The sequence below is a fragment of the Candoia aspera genome, chromosome 3 (genome assembly GCF_035149785.1).
Source record: "Candoia aspera isolate rCanAsp1 chromosome 3, rCanAsp1.hap2, whole genome shotgun sequence".
In the NCBI taxonomy this organism is placed as follows: Eukaryota; Metazoa; Chordata; class Lepidosauria; order Squamata; family Boidae; genus Candoia; species Candoia aspera.
In genome coordinates this window covers 45,549,674-45,571,331 of record NC_086155.1, presented here as the reverse complement: position 1 = coordinate 45,571,331, position 21,658 = coordinate 45,549,674, and the positions used below count along the sequence as shown (strand labels likewise).

General features: G+C 40.1%; 1 protein-coding gene across 7 annotated transcripts in view; it reads left to right on the top strand.

The window, feature by feature from the left end:
• The window catches only part of NFASC (neurofascin), a 199,322-nt gene that overhangs the window by 42,358 nt on the left and 135,306 nt on the right, over positions 1-21,658 (top strand). For all 7 annotated transcript variants that reach the window (XM_063297527.1, XM_063297528.1, XM_063297525.1 and 4 more), the window contains exon 2: positions 15,208-15,275. The gene's annotated coding sequence lies outside the window, so the exon portion shown is untranslated. The remainder of the gene's footprint in view (positions 1-15,207; positions 15,276-21,658) is intronic.

The window sequence follows — 21,658 nt, the reverse complement described above, 5'->3', positions numbered from 1 at the left end:
AATTGTGGAAGTATGCTATCCTTTTAGAAGTGTGAAGTGCAGATGTCACTCTTGTCTTTATTTATTTCCTATTTTTATACCCCTGCGAAATTTAACAAATTCCTATGTTTATACCCCTGGGAATCCAGTATGAAATTCCAAAACCGTAATCTCCAAGAAAATAGAAGCATTAATCTTGATTGAAGCTTGTGATAAATAAGATCTACTGGGAAATGTGCATTGGGTTTTGAGGCCTTCTTACTATCTCAGCCATCATTGTCCAGTTTGGCTGTCTGGTGGACCTGAGCCTGAAATGCTAATGATATAGATCTCTTCTCAACAAAACAAGGAAGAAGTATCTTTTGTATATATCTGCATTTATTCCTATACATGCTTTAAGATCAGCAATCAAATTTGAGGTAGGAAGATACAATGTGACCGCTGGTTAGCAATGATTACAATACTTATTGGGTGAGATTAAGCTTGTTCCATTCTCTGGAAGTGGGTTCTACTCTGTTGCTCTCCTCTAAATGACACAGTAGATTTTAAAGCAAGTGTTGTCCAAGAATAGCGGATATGACATATTCCTCTACTTTCATCTCAGATTTTCTTTCTAGTATTTAGCTAGTGTTTCCTAACCTTGGTAACTTCCAGGTATGTGGAGTTCAGCTCTCAGAATTCTCAGTAATTGCCCTGCCTGGTTATGGAATTCTGAGATCTGAAATCTGCAAAGCTAGAAGTGGCTAAGGTTGGAAAATGACAAAGGAATAATAGTATAAAGGTGTCTGAAAGATGCAGAAATGTCAGCCTTTTCCAGTTTGGTACTCTCCAAATACTCTGACTGAAGGCAGTGGAGTTGTACTCTTATCCAAGTAGACGGCATCCCAGGTAGGATAGTAGTGGGAAAGAAGGGATAGAAATCCTGCCCAGTAATTCCTATACATTGCCAGAAGCAAGAATGGCACAATTTTTCATGAATATTTTTTATCACTTTCTTCACTAGGGAATTCCTGTGCATCAATGCAGGTTGTTATGGATACAAGAAAACTGCCTTGCTCCCCATGGATTGTAACAAATGGCTGATGACTGCATTGCTCTTAACAGAAAGTTGTGGTTGGGTTTTTTGTTGTTGTTTGGGGGGCTGGGCAAAGCATAATCTGATTAATGGCAATAAAAGTATTTGTCAAGACTAAATAGAAACATGTGTTTCTGGGTAATATAATAGTCTAATAAAAGAATTATTAAGTCTCATGTAAAATTTTTAAATGATATAATGGTACTGGGATTTTAAGGCACTCTGTAGTTAAATTAAGAAGGCTTCCTGGTAAATTGTGGTAAACATGTAATATAGGAGATCTTATGAATGATCAATTTGTAGGGTCTTGCAACATCATCTATGACTGTACTGTTGCTCAGAATTCATGCATAAATGTATTACCTGCTTCTAGTTGAATTAGTTCAGATAATTGTTCAGTCTATGACTAAAAGTTTCCAAACACAGGGGGTATCAGAAGAATAAAAAAATTGTAATGTGTATTTCTGATTAGCATTTCACTTTTCCAATTGATTTAGGGGGTTGAATGGCAACAAATAGAGTCCAAAGGGACCCATTACTGGTAGAACTGTTGTGTGAATTGTCTCTTCCTCTCTTGTTCTCCGTTTCTCCTTGCAGGTGATTAATTATTTGTATTTGGTTTTGTGTTTATCTGTTTACCAGTTGACCAGATCTGAGGATCACTCTCTCTCTCAGTGAAGCTCAATGTGCAAAAAGAAAAGTGAAATAGGTAGATTCTCACCTTAGGTAACCTAACACTTCCCTCATTTGGAACTAGAACACAGGAACAAAGGAAAGCCATCTGATTCTTATTTACAGTAGCTCAGCATTCCTTACAGCACTGACTGGCAACATCTCTTCAAGATTTCAGATACTTTCCTGGTTTTATTGGAAGCTGTCAAGATCTGTATATGGGATACTATGCAACATCACAATTGATGGCTAGCGTACAACTGTGATAGGTAGGAATGCAAGAAGCATTCCTCCACTGGGATAAATAGATACTGTATATCCAGTTACAAGCAAGATTAACGTTAGTACTTTGTTTATTGGTCATTCTTCATATGCCCAAAAGGAGCATTTATTTACAGTCTTTCAAAGATGTGTTGAGCTCCTTCTTCCTGTGGCAGATTCTGCTTCAGTACATATATTAGATCTTTAGAGGATGGCATAAAGGGATGTAAGTGGCTTTAAATAGGCAGGACAACCTCAGTTTAAGGTAAAGGCAGGTCAAAAAGGAATATGCATGTGCATTTAAAATTGGATACTTGAAATCAGCTTCCTACCTTCCTTGTTCCTGGCCAGACAGAGTTGCTTTTTCATTGATAGTTTGCTCAGAAAAACATTCCTGGTTTGTTCCTACCACTTTTTAGCACTTATGACACAGACTGAGAAGCTTATATTTATTGACACTAGCGTGATACTCAGATCACATGTTATGGGTGTCTACAGGTGGAATGGATGGAAGAACCATGCATGTGAGTGAATCAAATGCTGAGCTCAAATAGCAGGATAAGCTGCTATATTGTTTGTTTTGCATTGATTCAGCATGTTGTTTGAACTAACCGAGATGTGAGTTATTCAGTAAACCATGATTAAACAAAACAGAGCTTAGTGACTTGAATGTAGTCAGTATGATATAGAGAGTGCTGGAGTTAAATCAGGGAGTCTTGGGTTAAAATTGCTGCTCAGGCAGGTAGTTAATTGGACAGGTAAGGCCAGGAATCATCTCAGCTGAGCTCTACCTTACAAGGCTAGGGTAAGAGGTGTACCCTTGCAATGAAGAGAGGGGTCACCTCATTTCAGTGTTTCATAGGGTATGATATATCACCTTTGCAGAACATGAAAGAATGTGAAAGAATTGGCTGCTTTCATCTCACAGGACTAGAGAAGCACTTGTACAATGAGTGCGATGGCTGGGGGCATTTAGCCTCAAAAAGAGCAAATATTTTTATAGACTTAGGAAATTAACAAACCTTTTAATTTGCTCTAGACTGATTCCAATGTTACTAACTTTATCAAATTCTGTACTGCTTTTTAAAGATGCATTTTTAACATCAGGGGACAGTTGAAATACAGACAGACAGACAGAAGCCACACACATCTTGATAAGACCCTGAGGAGAAATGCACACACATAGAAGCACCACACGAGGAGAGCAGAAACGCACCCACACACAGATGTAACGTGTGGGAACAGCAGAACTGCATATACTCTTTGACTAGGCCCTGGGGAGGAAGTGTACACATATAGAGGAACAAATGCAGATACCGTATATATCTGTCTGTTCTGAAGGGTACGTTTCCAAAACCTGAACAGAATAAAACCAAAAATGGACCAGATTGGGCCAAGGGCTGTGGAAAAAGGAATTCCAAAATTCTCCTAAGGAGAGATAGTAGGCAGAGGCTTGGAATGTTGCCACCTCCTCCATTCTAAGTCCCCTCCACCCTGCCTGTTCACATGATCCAGAGTGGAGTCTATGCAGCTGTGTGCTTCCCGGTGCACACGTACTCACAAACACAGACACAACACAAGGGGAGAGCAGAAATACACAGACACACAAAGATGCAACATGTTACTTCTTTATGCTGAAGAGAACTTCTGTGGCCACTGCTAAAGGATGTAGAAAGAATTCCAAAAACCATGCCCTGCATGCTTTCCCTAACTTGGTTCTCCCTTGCTGCTTGCTATAAAAGCACCATCATTTCTTGCAATTATACAAAAATTCATTTTTAAATTATTGTTCCAGCACAGTTCTTTAGGCATGAATTGACTAGTGCTTGTGGGTTTCCACAAATGCAACATGGATTATTGATAAACTAAATGTATGTCATCCTAATTCTCCAGTGCCAACACTAGTTGTTTGCTGCTGCTGCTGCTATTGCATTTGACCAAAAGAAATACAACCCTCAATTCAATTTAAAACAATCTCTTTCCCCAGAAAGAATAGGCAAGAAAAAAGAAAAATACAAAAAATCCTGTAAACTGTCCAGATCTGTTGCCTTCAACTAGAGTTGCCAACACAAAAACTCCAGTCCTGGAAAGCTTTATCTCATCAAAAATGTGCATGTGACCCATTTTCTGGGTCTGGAAGCTGAGTATGGTTGGGCTTTCTAGTAACTGGACAGGAGATCTCCAGAGAATACCAAGGCTATAGGCTGGGAATATCCTATCTAGGCTGCAAACCTCCAGACCATCACTAGATGGTGGAAAAGAGATCTACAGTACTCCAATTAAAACTTCTAATTCTCTGCCTTCACCTGGCAGTAGTCTAGATTATTGCAGCCCAGGTAGTATACAGTATGCCTATTGTAGATTAGACTAGGAAGTAGAAAATAAAATCTATCTATCTATCTATCTATCTATCTATCTATCTATCTATCTATCTATCTATCTATCTATCTATCTATCTATCTATCTATCTTGGAAGAAGACAATGGCAAACCATTTCTGTACTGTTGTCAAGAAAACTACATGGATGTAGCCACAAAACCTCCAGTAGTTAAATTTGACTCAAAGGAGTTTTTACTTTTTCATATATGTCTGTTTGTGTGAATTATCCAGAGACTACACTCCAAAAAAATGAGAGCCAGGACAAAAAAAAGATTAACATTAATGGAAAGACTAAGTGAAAAATGAATTGCCTGTAAAATAAAATAGAAAATTAATTTTTCATACACGGGCACACAGAAAAGGATAGCAGGAAGGAAATGTAACCCCCATCCCAAAATATACTTTGTAATTGTCCCAGTTCACTGCTAATTATTTGGGAGGGGAAAACTCTTCTTCCGTTTAGGAAAATGCATCTTAAAAAGCAGTAGAGAAATTGATAAAAGTTAATAAAGTTGGAATCAGTCTAGAGCAAATTACAAGCTTTTTCAATTTCATGAGGCTTTTCTTCTTTTACTGCTGATTTAGGATGAGAGGGTCATCCTTGGAAAATTGGCATTGTACTCAAGATTTTTTTGCTATCCCGGGTTTCCTAGGCAGATTATTTCTTCCTATTATCATCACAATTCAAACTAATTCTCAGCTAAAGCCTTATTTTACAAAATATATAGTAGAGTTCTGAGCACACTTGTAAACCTGGGATTTAGTTGTATTATTATTTGTGAAATAATCCATAAACTAAGATTGCAATTATCTGTAGACACTTAGTAGAAAATAAATCACTTCGTGGGTTCCAGTGACAATTATTTTCAAATAAAAATCAGAAAGATGATCAAGCTGGGAGAGAATTTGAAACCAAGGTTTAAAATAACCCAAGCATCTGAAAACAAAAAGGCAAAGCAATGAAAAGTTGTGTTATGAATACACAGATTGTTCCTTGGCTTTTCAGTCTTGCCTTCCGTACTCTTGTTTGCAAATATTATTAGAATTTTATGCATATTTGAGAATGAGGGAGTATTGCAACTATTTGGCATCAAACTTGACAACTTGATACAAAAGCTTGGAATCACATACTTCTCTTTAGTAATTTATTTTAGCCAAAAAATAAACATGTTCAGTCTTCATCAAAGTATGAAAATGTTATGCAAATAAGAAAAATTAACATTCCAGTTGAGTTTCCAATACTGTTTATGAACAGCTAAAGAATTTGTCTCCCACTCCTTTATATACCAGAGTGATAGGTCATTGTGTCTAAACAGCTGGATATGGTCACTTAATGCCTATTAACAATTTCCAAAGGAGAAGCATTGTTGTTCTTAATACATGGTAGAGCCGCTCGATGCTTTTAAAATGTTTTGAAAAGCATGCTTTCAAAATACCACTTTTATTTTGAGGAAAACACTGCTGTGGTTCCCATATGCAAGATGAGCTCTTGATCTGGATTTCCTGAAAGTACCTCCCAGCTGTTAACTGTCCATGAAAGGGGCATTTTAAAAAATCAGCTGGGTCAAATAGAAACTCACAGGTGAGAATAGACATAGAAAAACAAAACACCCACACTCAAAACTTTCCTTTGGAATGTTTGGGTGCTCTGACAAAGGAAAGCCCTGAAACATTTCAAGTGTAACAAAAACAATGGGACTTGTAACATGCCATTGTTTCCTGTTTTTGTTGTCCTAAAGTCAGAAGAGTAAATGGGGTGGTAGTCCATGCTGAATGCTTCCTACCAACAGCCTACAGAAAGCATGGCTAAAAAAATTGTAAATATATTTTTTCAATCCCATTGCAAATAGGCAGTAAGATGTAAAAAGTGTGCTTAACTGTTCATTCAATTTATTTGTGTGATGAAAGTCAACAATTGTTTATATTCAAAGTATTATAAGCAGTAAAAACAGCATGCGTTTTATATATATATATATATAAGTTTTTATTGAAAATTTTAAACACAATAATGAGACTAATGCAAACAAAAATAGACTGAAAAAGAAAAGAGAAAAAATGAAAAATGAAAGAACTAAAGGTGCAGAAAGAAAAAGAGAGGCAGAAAAATAGAAAAGAAAGTAAAAAGATATAAAGAAGTGGTTTCCAATCTTTGCAGCAGTTATAAATACAATTATAAATTGATCTCTCTCTCTCTAAAGTTACATTGTGACTTCCTTTCTATAATGTATCCTATCTAATCATCAAAACCATAAATCATAAGTTCATTTTTTTCTTTTTTACATAAAAAGTCCATGTGGGGTTTCCAGTCACCAATAAATGTAAATATTGTCTTTTCTCTGATCAAACAAGTCAGTTTGGCCATTTCAGCGAATTCTGTCATCTTCACCAACCATTCCTCTTGTCATCATAGGTACTGCCAAATCTTTCCATCTTTGAACATACAATAATCTCGCTGCAGTTATCACATATAAAAACATGGTTCCATGACTTTTTTCCAACTGCTTATCCATCAGTCCAAAAACATCGGTTGATCTTCTTTCACCCACTGAATTCAGAAACCTTCCATTTCACTTTAATTTAAGTACAATTGTTTGGGTATACAACCTAGAACTATGGTTAATGACTATGGATACTTCCAACAAGCCAAATTTACGATCAATGGTTTATAGTTGCTTCTTTGAAACTGGAATCAGCTATTTAACATATGATATTAAGCTACAACCTAGTTTATTTTCTTTTGGTAATCCATAAATGGTATCAGTGAATTAAGCTATTTTAGAGCAGTTGGCAGACCTTGTTTGTTTCAGGCTTCTTAACTGCAACTTTTCAACTCTAATTAGGTGCAAGATAGCCAGCTTTAAAAAAAGGAAAACTAGGAATCGGCTGAATAAATAATGTTTTTGTCGACCTGTAAGTTTTTTTCTGGTTTGTTCAAAAAATAAACAATTATTTGTTTATAATTAAAACAAATAATAGCTTATTGTGAAGTAGGAATACATTTCTTGCACCAGATAACCCAAGGGATATTCCTTCAGTACAATAAGAGGAGAGGGGAGAAACAGTTGTTTAAGTCTAATGATTACTGCAGTTTGTACCTGCTATGTTGAACTATGTTTTAGTTGATGTGTAAATTCTGTCATTCTGAAGTGATCCTTGAAAAAGCTGAAGAATATTCCAATATGTGCATCTTTTATTTTTTTTTCCTTCACTCCCTCCACCATATATCACATTTATTACTTAAAGGCCTGTTGGCACATTGGTAGAGAACATAAAATTCCTGTACTGTAGCTAATAAAAGTGGGGTCTCTGCATTCCAAATTCTCTGATAGAATATACTGTATATTGAATGTGGAGTTGTAGCGATAAGCCATTCACTCAGTTCATAAATAAGCAGAAGGGTCATTAATTTGTCATCCTTTTAAAACTTTTACTAGTAAGACTAGTGCCAAAGGTTCAGTCTCTTGTTGGTTGTGAAATTGTAAGAAAATTAAAATGGATTCATCAGTCCCTGGTCTGGCATTAAGTGTGCACCCACAGACAGGAGGGTATGATTAAATGCATAGCACGGATTTAGAATAGAACATTACATGTCTTAAAAACTCTGAAAATATAAAAACACACATTATAATGCTGCTACTACTACAAGACCAGCCAAAAAAGCTTTCAGAACTCTTCATTGGGTTCAGTGAGAAAAAAGGCTGGTTGTTGTAGAAAAGAGGAGTAGGCAGTTTGTACATACATTCTACTAAGTCATAATGTTTTCTGCCTTTGGTTTAGCACAGTGCTTCCCAAACGTTTTCCTCCATTACCCAAAGCTGCTTATCAGAAAGTCCTTTTTACCCAATGTAGGTAAAACACTTTAAGTCACTTTAATGAGTTTGTGTGTCATTACCTAAAGAAAAACCACTTTTAGTTTTGGGTAATTTACCCAGGGTTGGGAAGCGCTGGTTTAGCATGATGAGTGAATCCTTCCCTTATGTTCTGTAAATCATTGCTTATGGCTTAGTGTTATCTACAAATCACACCACTCTGGCTTGTTCAACAAACTATGTTTAAAATAAAGCATAGTTTAGCATGATGTGCAGTCAAGCTAAAGAGACGTATGTGCTCTTCCCACAAGGCCCCAATTAGTAGCATTGGAATCAAAATATGAGACTAGATATGCCTTCGATCTATATCAGAAGTTCTTGTACTCTGTAAAGAAATAAAATTGGATAACTTTATAATTGAAAAGAATGTGTCTTCAGTGACTAAAATCTCATCTTCATAGTTGTTTCAAATATATTAATTAAGATGACAACTACTATATATTTTGGAAGGTTAATGTTTAAGTAGGTTTGTCATTCAAAAGAAAACTGTTTCCATGCTGGCATGGAAATAGGTCAGATCTCACCTCCCTCCCCATCTCTCTCTTCCTCAAGTATGCCACTTGGAAGCTTGCATTTCTGGGCACATTTACAGGAAACCTTGGCATGCTAGACAACATGCCACTAGTTATAGACGGGGATTGTGTGTGATGGAGAAGGGAGATAGTCCTGCAGTGGCCTTTCCATTCTGTACTCCCCTCAGGTGCTTAGAGAGGAGAAAGCCTCAAAATGAAAAGATACCAAAAAATGTATGGACACCACAGGCATGTATACAATGTCTCTGTCAGTGACAAACCAGTCAAGGCCTATGGCAATGACCACATTTATATGCCCCCCATACATTGAGGGAACCGGGATGCCCATGGTAAATTGACATCCTTACTTCACCACATGTGGTAGTAAGCTGAGTGGCATCAGATCTTGTAACAATTCATTTTGTTCTGAGAAGTAGGAAAGTTCACTCCAAGATGTTTGTAAAATCTTTACCCATATGTGGGATAGCATTGAATCCCCCACACCAATACTAGGAAGAAACAGTAGCTTGCAGAGAGCTAAAGGGGTAATTTGCCTTCCCATATATTCTAATCTTAAATAGAGCTGCTGTATCTTTCAATTTGAGACCCAGTTTGGTCTAGTGGTTAAGGCAACAGGCTAGAAACCAGGAGACTGAGAGTTCTAGTCCTGCCTTAGGCCTGAAAGCCGGCTGGGTGACCTTGGGCCAGTCACTCTCTCTCAGCGCACGATGTCAGACTCAGGCTACAAGCCGGTTGGTTATTTCCTGTCGCAACCAACAGATCAACTGAATGTTGATCTGAAAAAAAGTGGACCTTGCACCTGCGGGAAAAAATGCTAGGAAGAAAAAAAAAAAAATCTTTCAATTAAGAAATACCCCAAACCCTAAGACACTTTCAGTATGAATATGCATTTTGGATACCAACTAGGTTTTCTCTAATTTTCTTTCTATATATACTACTTTGAATATTTAAGTCATCTTTGGGAGCCCTCCTTATACCACTTTTGTAGGCCTGTAGCTATAAAGAAGAGAATCCTCTCAGGTGTACTGTCCCTAAAGCAGCTATCCCTAATTGCTACCTTTGAATGCTTTCTCATGAAGCAGATTGTTAAAATCTTTGTTGAATGGAAACAACCACTTCCAACTCTACATTAACTAGTTTTTCCTTCACCATTGATTTTGCTGCCTGCCTCACTGCCTCACACAGAAATTCAAATTAAAGCATCCATGACAAATGGCTGTCTAGCCTCTCTTTGAACTCACCTAGTAGAGAGGCTACCACCTCAGTGGGTAATTGGATCTACTCTCAGTTGCTCTTAGGAAATTTTTCCTAACATTCAGCTGGAAGCTGCTTGTTCGGGTTGGATTGAGCCATAATGTGATTTGCTTCTTATTGGCTTAGTGTGATGTCTGAATGGAGACCTTATGGCTCAGTCAACAGAGTCTGGTTAAAACCATGGCTTAGTATGGTATATAAACACAGTCAGTGATTATGTTACTGTTGAGGTTTTATTGTGGCCTTTTATAAAACATTGCAGTATGAAGTTGTCTTGTTGAAGTTGCCCTGTAGTTAATTAGTTCTCTTCTAGGAAACTCCATTCCCCTTTTTTTATTTCTGTGTTTCTGCAGTTCCCAACTCAGTAGCATTTCCTGGTCTATGGTTCATGGGCTGTTGAGATATTTTCTCTTTCCTTCCTTCAATTATTATTTTTTAAAGATTTAAAATTGTTTTTCTTTAAAGATTTTCCCCCTTTCCCTTTAAATTCTTCTCCTTTAAACAAATGTTCAAATATTTCCTTTGGAACTGTGGGTGGCATAGTTTTGGCTATCACACTAGGAAAATTATTCAGTGACTCATTTATCTATTGTTTTCAACTGGTACCACCTCCATCTAGTCAACCAGGTTGCCTTTGCTACTCTCTTCACATTTTTCCACATCTCAGAATTTCTCCCAAACATTGGTTATCACGATGCTACCTAAGCCCAAGAACAGCCTTGCTTCCACATGTTCTTTTAGCAGAAAGGATACAGGTCGAGGTTTAAATGGCAGAATCTAAGCTTAATTATTAAAATTGCAAGGTTTTGACTCAACTTTCTGAAAGTTCGCTGTAAAGCTTGCTAGAGACATTTGACATTTGTGTGGCAAAGTAAGAAATGCAATATTGTTCATTGGTTTTCTGAACTTTCCCTGAAACACTGTCAATTATCAGATTTTATATATTGAGAACAGTGGGCCAGAGATTCATTCAGAAAATGACCCCTGTATTTATACAATATGGCAAGGTACATTTTTTTTAGCGCAGTACTCTTTCGATCACACTGGGGGGAAAAACCATTTCTATGTTCTTCATTAAACAAATGCCAAATGCTTGTACTAATTAATAGTAATTAGACTGATTAGATGGATTTCAAAAATCAGATGTGATAGCGTGCTGAAAACATTTTCTGTGTTCCCAGGATGCAAATAAATAACCAGAAAAGATGCAACTTCCCAAAGCCAGATAGGAACTGCATTTTTTTTTTAAAAAAAAATCTGTTCTTTGGCAATGAGGAAGAATGGTTGCTTTCTGATTCTGAATAAAGAATGCTGTTAGGAGGCTGGCAAAGCAATCTTGTCCCCATAACAAAGGACTGTGACCCAGAAGCTCTCTAAGCTCCAGTACCTTTCTGGTGGCATCAGGAGGACAGAAGGGCAGACAAGGAGACGCTTGTATCTTTCTATCTCCTCCTGACTTCTTTTTTCCCAAACATTTCTCTTCCAGAGGATGGTGAGGAAGGTTCCATTTTCGGTTTTTTCCTTCCACTGTTAGAAGCCTCTTTCTGACATTTTAGTGTAGAATCTGAAGGCTCCTGCATTTGCCTAGTTATAACCACTAGCTGTAGCCCTATCTCTGTCTTCTTATGATTACAGCAGGTGGGTACAAAACATTTCAAGTTGGTAAGAGCTGTTTTGAGTTCAGAATGTATTGTTCCAGCCACATGGAAAAATTATGAGGCTGTTCCCACTATTTTGGAAATGTTTTGAGCTTGAACACCTTTGTAAATTTGGCAGTTTACACAATCTGTCTATGTCATTTGAAAATTGACAAAATTGATGAAATTCAATATTTTATTTATTTATTTATCTAATTTATCCCCGCCCATCTCCTCCCGTCAGGGGACTCTGGGTAGTTTACAACAATCAATTAAAACCATAACCATAAATACAGAGAGTAAAATACAATAATAAATAATATGAATAGAGGTAAAAATAAAGAATCCAAGTGGTGAAAAATCTAAAACAGTCCAAGTGTGGGAGGAGTGGTCTATAGCGACCATCCCCATGTAGATCTATTCCCCTCTCCACCCCAAGCGAGGCGGCAGAACCAGGTCTTCAAACTCCGCTGAAAGGCCAGGAGCGATGGGGCCAATCTCACCTCCGGGGCAGCATGTTCCACAGGGCGGGAGCTACTGTGGAGAAGGCCCGCTTCCTGGACACCGCCAGGTGAAATTCTCTTACAGATGGGGTCCGTAGCATGCCCTCTCTGCACGATCAGGTGGGATGGGTTGATGTAATGGGGAAGAGGCGGTCCCTCAGGTAACCTGGTCCCATGCCATGTAGGGCTTTAAAGGTAATAACCAACACCTTGAATTGGACCCGGAAGCAAACTGGTACCCAATGCAGCTCACACAGCAGCGGTGTTACATGTGCCCTTCTGGGGGCACCAAAAACAGCTCGCGCAACTGCATTCTGGACCAGCTGGAGCTTCCGGATACTTTTCAAGGGTAGCCCCATGTAGAGCGCATTGCAATAGTCTATATGAGAGATAACAAGGGTATGAGTGACTGTTCAAAGGGCCTCCCAGTCCAGGAAGGGACGTAACTGGTGCACAGCACGTAGCTGCACAAAGGCTCTTATACAAGCAAAACTTACTGGAAATTTCTAAACCAGTCTTCCATAAATACGCAGCTGATGCTTAGAAAAACCCAGTTTCACCTTTGAGTTAAGAAGTGATTTTAAGAAGTGGTTGGGGAAAAGAAGTACAATCACAGAATGAGAAGGTCATTTGAATAATTCATGACAGATTCAGATGAAAGGATCCCCAGAGCACCACTGGAGGAAGACAAAGAGTGAGAGGATTTATTAGGACTTATCTTGTGGTGATAAGAGCAGAAACAAGCTCCCTTCTCTTATGTCCTCAGATGGCTAGCAGCCCTGTTTTGAGTGACCAGGCATCTTGTTGTTATAGGGAGACCCTCCAGGGCTGCTGTGAGGACTATTCTAGGCATCTGTCAGATAAAGTTGTTTGGATCTGCTCTGAGTTGGACTCTGGTTAGGCAAGTCCTATGGAAGTGACAGAGACACAATGTTGCTCAGTTATCTGGGAAGAGTTCCAGTAGGTTAGACCTAAGGAGGTAGACAGGGCCCTTGGTGCTATGAGTTCTGCCACTTGTGTTCTGGACCCATGCTGCTCCTGACTGATAAAGGCTTCCTAGGAGATGACATGGGGTTGGGTCCAAGCAGTGGTTAATGCCTCTCTACAGGAGGGTGAGGTTTCACTTGCCTTGAAAGAGGTGGTAGTCCATCCTTGGATCCAGCCCTATTGGACAGTTTGCAATCTTTCATCCAGCCTGCAATCTTCCCTTTTTAGTGTTGGTAAGGGGAGAGATCTAGCCCTAGGTCAGTTTAATGTGGGGTGTCTCAGGACATTGTTTTCTTGCCACTACTATTTAACATCTACATGAAGCAGCTGGGTGAGGTAATTCATCAGCATGGGGTGCGTCATCATCAGTATGCTGTTGATACTCAGCTGTATATCTCCATCCCAGGCCAGGCAACTGATGCTGTTCAGGTGCTTGCCCAAAGCCTAGAAGCTGTGAGAAGAACCATCTGTGATTCAATCCTAGCAAGATGGAGTGGCTTTGGGTCCTGGATCTGGAGATCTGTCATCTTTAACTGTTGACAGGGTAGAATGTCACCGAGATCTGGTTGGCCCCCACTCTGCTATTCTTTAGAAGAGCCATGAAGACCTGGCTCTTCATCCAGGCCTTTGGCAGGGGAGAGTGAGACCCTTTGCTTCATTCCATCTGGTCTGTCACTGTCAGCCTTCCCAGGTGGACCAGACAGAAAACACAACCAGATAAGCTAATTCTACTTTATTGTAAGGCTACATAAACAGAATCTTGCAAGTCTGAAAGTACAAATCTTCTGCCATCTCTTTTACAGTTTGAGAAGTTAGGGAAGGTCCTTTCTGAGCCTCTTTCTCTGTCCATTATGCAGCTGTGGGCTATGTCCCCTCTTATCTGACTGTTCCGTACGCAGCATCTCCTTGCCCTGTCTCTCAGGGTCTTTCTCACATACCATTACAGTTGCACTTTTATCTTTATCTTTTTTTAAAAAATGATTTTATAGTAATTTCTTTGTTGATTGTTGTGAGCTGCCCAGAGTTGCTGAGAGTCAGGTGGCATACAAGTTTAACAACTTCCTCCTCCTCCTCCTCCTCCTCCTCCTCCTCCTCCTCCTCCTCCTCCTCCTTCTTCTTCTTCTTCCCTGGACAGAGTTGGTGTACAGTTTGGAAGTCTCCCTGGACTCAAAGCTCCTGCTTGAGGAATAGGTCATGGTTGTGGCTAGGGGGACTTTTGAACAAATTTTGAGTGCCAGTTGTACCCATTCCTGGACAGAGAGGCCCTGCTCATGGGCACTCACTTTCCAACTGGACTACTGCGATGCACTCTTCCTGGGGCTCCCCCGGAAGACCACCTGGAATATTCAGCTGTTCCAGAGTACAATAGCACATGCAATTCTGGGTGTGAATATATTGGGTCTCACTTTGGACCCTTTTCTAGGCTGGTTTGTCCATTCACATCTTTATTGGGTAACTTCCATGTTAAATAATGTGACTTAAAAGAAAACCATAAGAGCAAAAATAACTCCAGAGAAGAGGGAGGCAGATCATGCCATTTTCATCAAACCAGTTTGAGTGATAATTGGAACTATCTGCTATGTAACCATCTATCTTACTTAAGGGGGTTGGGGGGTGGAGTGATTGAAAATGACAAATATAGGGAAACTGGCAAATAAGCAAAAAAAAAGCCCAGTCATTATTTTCAGAATGGGCTGCAGTGTCTAAAGATAAATATGTTCTTCTCCTATTAATATTTTGGAAATCCAGTCATGTCAGAAAATAATATTAAAATGGAATTGGGCAAATATCCCCCTCTTCTCAAATAAAGTGGTGGATATCTGTTCTTTTCTTCCACACTGAATGTCTAGAAAGAATCTAGTACTTTATACTTTCTAAAAAATGGGGCTCAAAAGTGTCTGACGGTTAAAGCAAGAAATATGAAGTATTAAAAATATAATAGTTAAAACCTCTGGAGTCTTCCTTGCATTCAGTTTCAAAAAGTTTGTTCTAAAGTTGAGCAGTTTTATGAGCAGTCCATTAATTCTTTTTCTTGATTTATTTTCTCTTGTTCTATAGGCTGTTCAGTATTAAATCAGGACTAAGACAGAAGCATTTAAATCAATATCTGGAACCATAGTATTCAGGTAAGACATTCTCTATATGTTGGTGCACAAGGTTGTGAATGGGTAGGAACAAGATCAGATTAAATGCCAACAAGACTGAAGCATCATGCTTTATGATGGTCCTGTTGATAGCTTTGGAAGTGGGTTCTGCAATTTGGAGGGTTCTCTTGGACTCACAGGTTCTGCTGGATCAGCAGATGGAGACCATGGTCTGAGGGATCACAGTATCCCAGCAACAGTGATTCATCCTCTCATCACCACATGGTTAAACTATTATATTGTGGCCTACATGAGAGTGCCTCTGAAAATTATCCAGAAACTGTAACTGATAGAAAATGTGGTAGCCAGGACTTGAGCAGTTAAGAGCTACTAAAATGATATAAGACCAATTCTCTGGTTACTGCACTGGTTGCTAATACATTTCTGAATCCAATACAAGGTCCTGGTTTTGAACAATAAAGATACAATGGATTGATATAATGGTATCTTATATAGTCCCTGTCTCCTCCAAGTAACATCTGGCCTGTGCATACATTCATGGAGGAGAGAGTTAGGTCCCCTTCCTGTAAGGAATCATGGGGGCATGGAACTAAAGGCAGTCCTTCTTTGAGATAGCCCACATGCTACAGAACACCTTGGCCATGGAGATATACCTGGCACCCTTCTCACTATATTCTGCAAAGCTTTTAAAACGATGTAATTTCAGTGGGTGTTTGGAGGTTGATTTTGAATGCTGTTATGTGTTTATATGGTGACCGCATTCCTATGTAAGCTTACTACTTATACCTTGATTATCTGAAATGGAAAAGAAGAAGGACCTCATGCTATTTAATAAGCAATTCTATATATGTAGCTTGACGCATGCCTGCTTTATAAACTTGAGCTTCATGTTATCGGGGGAGGGCAGAGACAGGGACAGGAATGTGAATTCAAGTGGGTTATATTCTGAAGCTTATCACTAAATCAATTGCCTGGCTTTTGCTGTACTGAGTCATGTTGTTACCAGAGTGATTTTAATGACCCCTCCTCACATGACATAGCTCTTCTGTTCACGTAAGTTGGACCATGGAGCAGCAGCGGCTGCTGTAGGAGGAGAGATGCTGTATTTTCCATCTACTTCACTGTTCCTCAGATTTGTTTTCCTGAGCTGTTTCTCTGTGTGCGTGTGAAGAAAAAAATCATACATAAATACATACATACTCACCCAGACATGTATAGTTGTCATGCTGCTCCCTTTTGGTATAAGTAAAGTTATGCAAAGTGGGAAAAAGAAGTAAAAAACTAGTAATCCAGAAATTATTTCATAAGGATAAAAAAAAAGGAAATATAGCTAAATCTGGTTTACACTACTCCTTTCCATACCTTTCTGTGCTTGCAAACCATCCTTGTTCCCACCTTGTCCATATGCCACTTCTTACATTGCCTTTTGTTCTTTACACTTCTCACCTCTCTCATTTTAAAGAATCCATCCATTCAGCCTAGCTATAATCCTCTTGTCTTCTTGAACCATTTATTCTTCAGCCTTATGTTCATTAAATGATTTGAGTTTCATTCATCTTCTCTATATGATTAAATTACCTCAAGGGTTTTTTTTGCAGTGTTTACTCCCTTTTGTATTCAGTCTGTATTCATTCAGCACCCATTCATTTTTTACTTTCTCAGTGTTACCGTACACACTTCTTAGAACCCCATTTCCATTGTATTCAACTTACTTTTATGTTTTTCCTAACATAACAAACTCTCTTTTCTATAAAATAGATTATACAGAAGTATGCTGTGATACCTAGTCATTTTTGCTTCTTTTGAGAAACTTTAATTCCTTACTTTTTTGTCTGTGTGTGATATCAGCTGATAATCAGGCTCTTTTGAAAACACCCACACAAACATTTGTGCCAAAAGACAGCAAGTTTTGGCAGATGGCTACACTCACCAGTCTAGCTATCTGCCAAAATGTGTCTCCTCTCCTAGTCCCAGTCCACATTTAAAAGAGAGATTCATGGATGCTTTCCTGGCTGGTTTGTGATTTTGGTGAGAGAGAGAGGAAACAAAGTTGGGACAATGCACCAATGCCTGTCCTTAGCATGCCCAGTAAATAAGAAAATAAATAAGTAACAGTAAATAAGAACAATACCATTTGCCAGTATCATGCCTGTGGTAGAATGCTGCCCTGTGGGGCAGCAAATTTTATACTATTATAGTTTTATCAAAGTCCAGCGCTTTAACCTGATTAAAAGTAACAGCCCAAAGTTAGCATCACTGAGCAATCACTAATTCAGGCCTGGAGTGTGAACATTACTGCAGCACAGTCAGTTAGGAGAGAGAGAAAGGGAGAAAAAATTACCATTTAAGGTAGATTTGTTTGTTGTTTGTTCGTTTAGTTGCTTCCGATTCTTCGTGACTTCATGGGCCAGCCCACGCCAGAGCTTCCTGTCGGTCGTCAACACCCCCAGCTCCCCCAGGGACAAGTCCGTCACCTCTAGAATATCATCCATCCACCTGGCCCTTGGTCGGCCCCTCTTCCTTTTGCCCTCCACTCTCCCTAGCATCAGCATCTTCTCCAGGGTGTCCTGTCTTCTCATGATGTGGCCAAAGTACTTCAGTTTTGCCTTTAATATCATTCCCTCAAGTGAGCAGTCTGGCTTTATTTCCTGGAGGATGGACTGGTTTGATCTTCTTGCAGTCCAAGGCACTCTCAGAATTTTCCTCCAACACCACAGTTCCAAAGCATCGATCTTCCTTCTCTCAGCCTTCCTTATGGTCCAGCTCTCGCAGCCATATGTTACTACGGGGAACACCATTGCTTTAACTATGCGGACCTTTGTTGTCAGTGTGATGTCTCTGCTCTTAACTATTTTATCAAGATTTGTCATTGCTCTTCTCCCAAGGATTAAGCGTCTTCTGATTTCCTGCCTGCAGTCAGCATCTGCAGTAATCTTCGCACCTAGAAATACAAAGTCTTTCACTGCTTCTACATTTTCTCCCTCTATTTTCCAGTTATCAATCAAGCTGGTTGCCATAATCTTGGTTTTTTTGAGGTTTAGCTGCAAGCCAGCTTTTGCACTTTCTTCTTTCACCTTCATCATAAGGCTCCTCAGTTCCTCTTCGCTTTCAGCCATCAAAGTGGTATCATCTGCATATCTGAGATTGTTAATGTTTCTTCTAGCGATTTTAACTCCAGCCTTGGATTCCTCAAGCCCAGCATGTTGCATGATGTGTTCTGCGTACAAGTTGAATAGGTAGGGTGAGAGTATACAGCCCTGCCGTACTCCTTTCCCAATCTGAAACCAGTCTGTTGTTCCGTGGTACGTTCTTACCGTTGCTACTTGGTCTTTATACAGATCCTTTAGGAGGCGGACAAGACGACTTGGTATCCCCATACCGCTAAGAACTTGCCACAATTTGTTATGGTCCACACATAGTCAATAAAACAGAAATAGATGTTTTTCTGAAACTCCCTGGCTTTTTCCATTATCCATCGGATATTGGCAATTTGGTCCCTAGTTCCTCTGCCTTTTCTAAACCCAGCTTGTACATCTGGCAATTCTCGCTCCATGAATTGCTGAAGTCTACCTTGCAGGATCTTGAGCATTACCTTACTGGCATGTGAAATGAGTGCCACTGTTCGATAGTTTGAACATTCTTTACTGTTTCCCTTTTTGGTATGGGCATATAAGTTGATTTTTTCCAGTCTGATGGCCATTCTTGTGTTTTCCAAATTTGCTGGCATATAGCATGCATTACCTTGACAGCATCATCTTGCAAGATTTTGAACAGTTCAGCTGGGATGCCGTCATCTCCTGCTGCCTTGTTATTAGCAATGCTTCTTAAGGCCCATTCAACCTCACTTTTCAGGATGTCTGGCTCTAGCTCACTGACCACACCGTCAAAGCTATCCCCGATATTGTTATCCTTCCTATACAGGTCTTCTGTATATTCTTGCCACCTCTTCTTGATCTCTTCTTCTTCTGTTAGGTCCTTGCCATCTTTGTTCTTGATCATACCCATTTTTGCCTGGAATTTACCTCCAATGTTTCTAATTTTCTGGAAGAGGTCTCTTGTCCTTCCTATTCTATTGTCTTCTTCCACTTCCACGCACTGCTTGTTTAAAAATGCTTCCTTATCTCTTCTGGCTAACCTCTGGAATTTTGCATTTAATTGGGCATATCTCCCCCTATCACTGTTGCCTTTTGCTTTCCTTCTTTCTTGGGCTACTTCTAGTGTCTCAGCAGACAGCCATTTTGCCTTCTTGGTTTTCTCTTTCTTTGGGATATATTTTGTTGCCGCCTCCTGAACAATGTTGCGAACTTCTGTCCATAGTTCTTCCGGGACCCTATCTACTAAGTCCAGTCCCTTAAATCGATTCTTCACCTCCACTGCATATTCCTTAGGAATATTAGTGAGTTCATATCTAGCTGATCTGTGGGTCTTCCCTAATCTCTTTAGTCTGATCCTAAATTGTGCAAGAAGAAGTTCGTGATCGAAACTACAGTCCGCTCCAGGTCTTGTTTTTACCGACTGTATAGATGTCTGCCACCTTTGGCTGCAAAGGATGTAGTCAATCTGATTTCGGTGTTGTCCATCTGGTGAAGTCCATGTATAAAGCCGTCTCTTAGGTTGTTGGAAGAGAGTGTTTGTTATGCAGAGTGAGTTGTCTTGGCAAAATTCTATCAGCCTATGTCCTGCTTCGTTTTGTTCTCCCAGGCCATGCTTACCTGTAATTCCAGATGTCATCTGACTGCCCACCTTAGCATTCCAGTCTCCTGTGATGAAAATAACATCTCTTTTAGGCGTGTTGTCCAGTAGGTGCTGCAGATCCTCATAGAACTGCTCTACTTCAGCTTCTTCAGCATCTGTGGTTGGGGCATATATTTGGATCACTGTGATGTTAGATGGCTTGCCCTGAATTTGAATTGAGATCATTCTGTCGTTTTTTGGATTGTATCCAAGCACTGCTTTAGCCACTTTACTATTAATTATGAAGGCCACTCCGTTTCTTCTGTGGTCCTCTTTTCCACAGTAGTAGATCTGGTGGTCATTTGATGTGAAGTGGCCCATTCCAGTCCATTTCAGTTCGCTGACGCCCAAAATGTCTATCTTTAATCTTGACATCTCACCAATAACCACATCCAATTTGCCCTGGCTCATAGATCTTACATTCCAGGTTCCAATGGTGTGTTGATCCTTAGAACATCGCATTCGCCGTTCACCACCAGCACTGTTGGCCGCTAGCCGTCCTTTCAGCTTTGAGCTAGCTGCGTCATCACGTCTGGGGCTAGTTGAACTCATCCTCTGTTCCTCCCCAGTAGCATTTTGACCATCTTCCGACCTGGGGGTCTCATCTTCCGATGGTATACTGACATATCTCTGGTTGTACTGATCCATTTAGTCTTCACGGCAAGTATACTGGGGTGGGTTGCCATTACCTTCCCCAGGGATCGCATTTAGTCTGACCTCTCTGTCATGACCTTCCCGTCTTGGGTGGCCCTTCACGATTTAGCTCATGGTATCATTGAGGTGCTCAAGCTCCAGCACCACGACAAGGTAATGATCCTTTGCTGAAGTTAAGGTAGACTATCTCTCTTTATTTGAAGATTTTGAAACCCATATTCTTTTTCTTACCAAATTAAACAGGAGAAAAAAAAATGTTACATTGATTCAGATGCCAGGATCTGCAAAAAATCCTCCCTCAAGTACTAGACAAGTTCACTACATTTGTAATACAGGTAGTCCTCAACTTACAACGGTAATTGAGACTGGAATTTCCATTGCTAAGTGATGCAGTCATAAAGCATGACATCACGTGACCACATCACTTAGCGACAGCAATCCTGGCACTCTCTGTTGCCATCATTAACTGAATTCTACAAGTCAGTCGTTAGCCAATAACCCACCCCAATCCAAGCCATTCCAGGCTTGGTCCCTCCTAGCCCCAAGTCTCAGTAAGGTAAAGGACTGTCTCCTCTTCAGCTCCCTCCACCTGCCTATCTCCTTCCCCATCATTGCCGTTTTGGCCGCCCTGCACTCTGCATGGCTCTGGGGCTGCTTGCCACACGTGGCTCAGGAGCTTCTTGGCACACTATGGCTCTGGGGCTGCAAGAAGCCCCTGAGCCACAGTGTAAAGCTGCAGCCACCCCTGGAAGCCTCAGCTGCCCCAGCCCAGTCCCAGCCACAGTTGCCCTTGCCACCCTGTACTCTAAGGCCTCTGCCACTCTGCGTTCCACTGCCCCAGCTGACCTCGCCATCTTCTTGCTTCTGCTGCTGATGAGGCATGCCTGCCCTGGCCCTTCGCAAGGCAGCTGCTGTCCACATGAGGTCATCTTCCCCAGGTTTCGCGAGGAAACCGCTGTGTGTGACCTTGGGAAGAAAGCCTCATGCAGCCAACAGCTGCCTCACAAAGGGCCAGG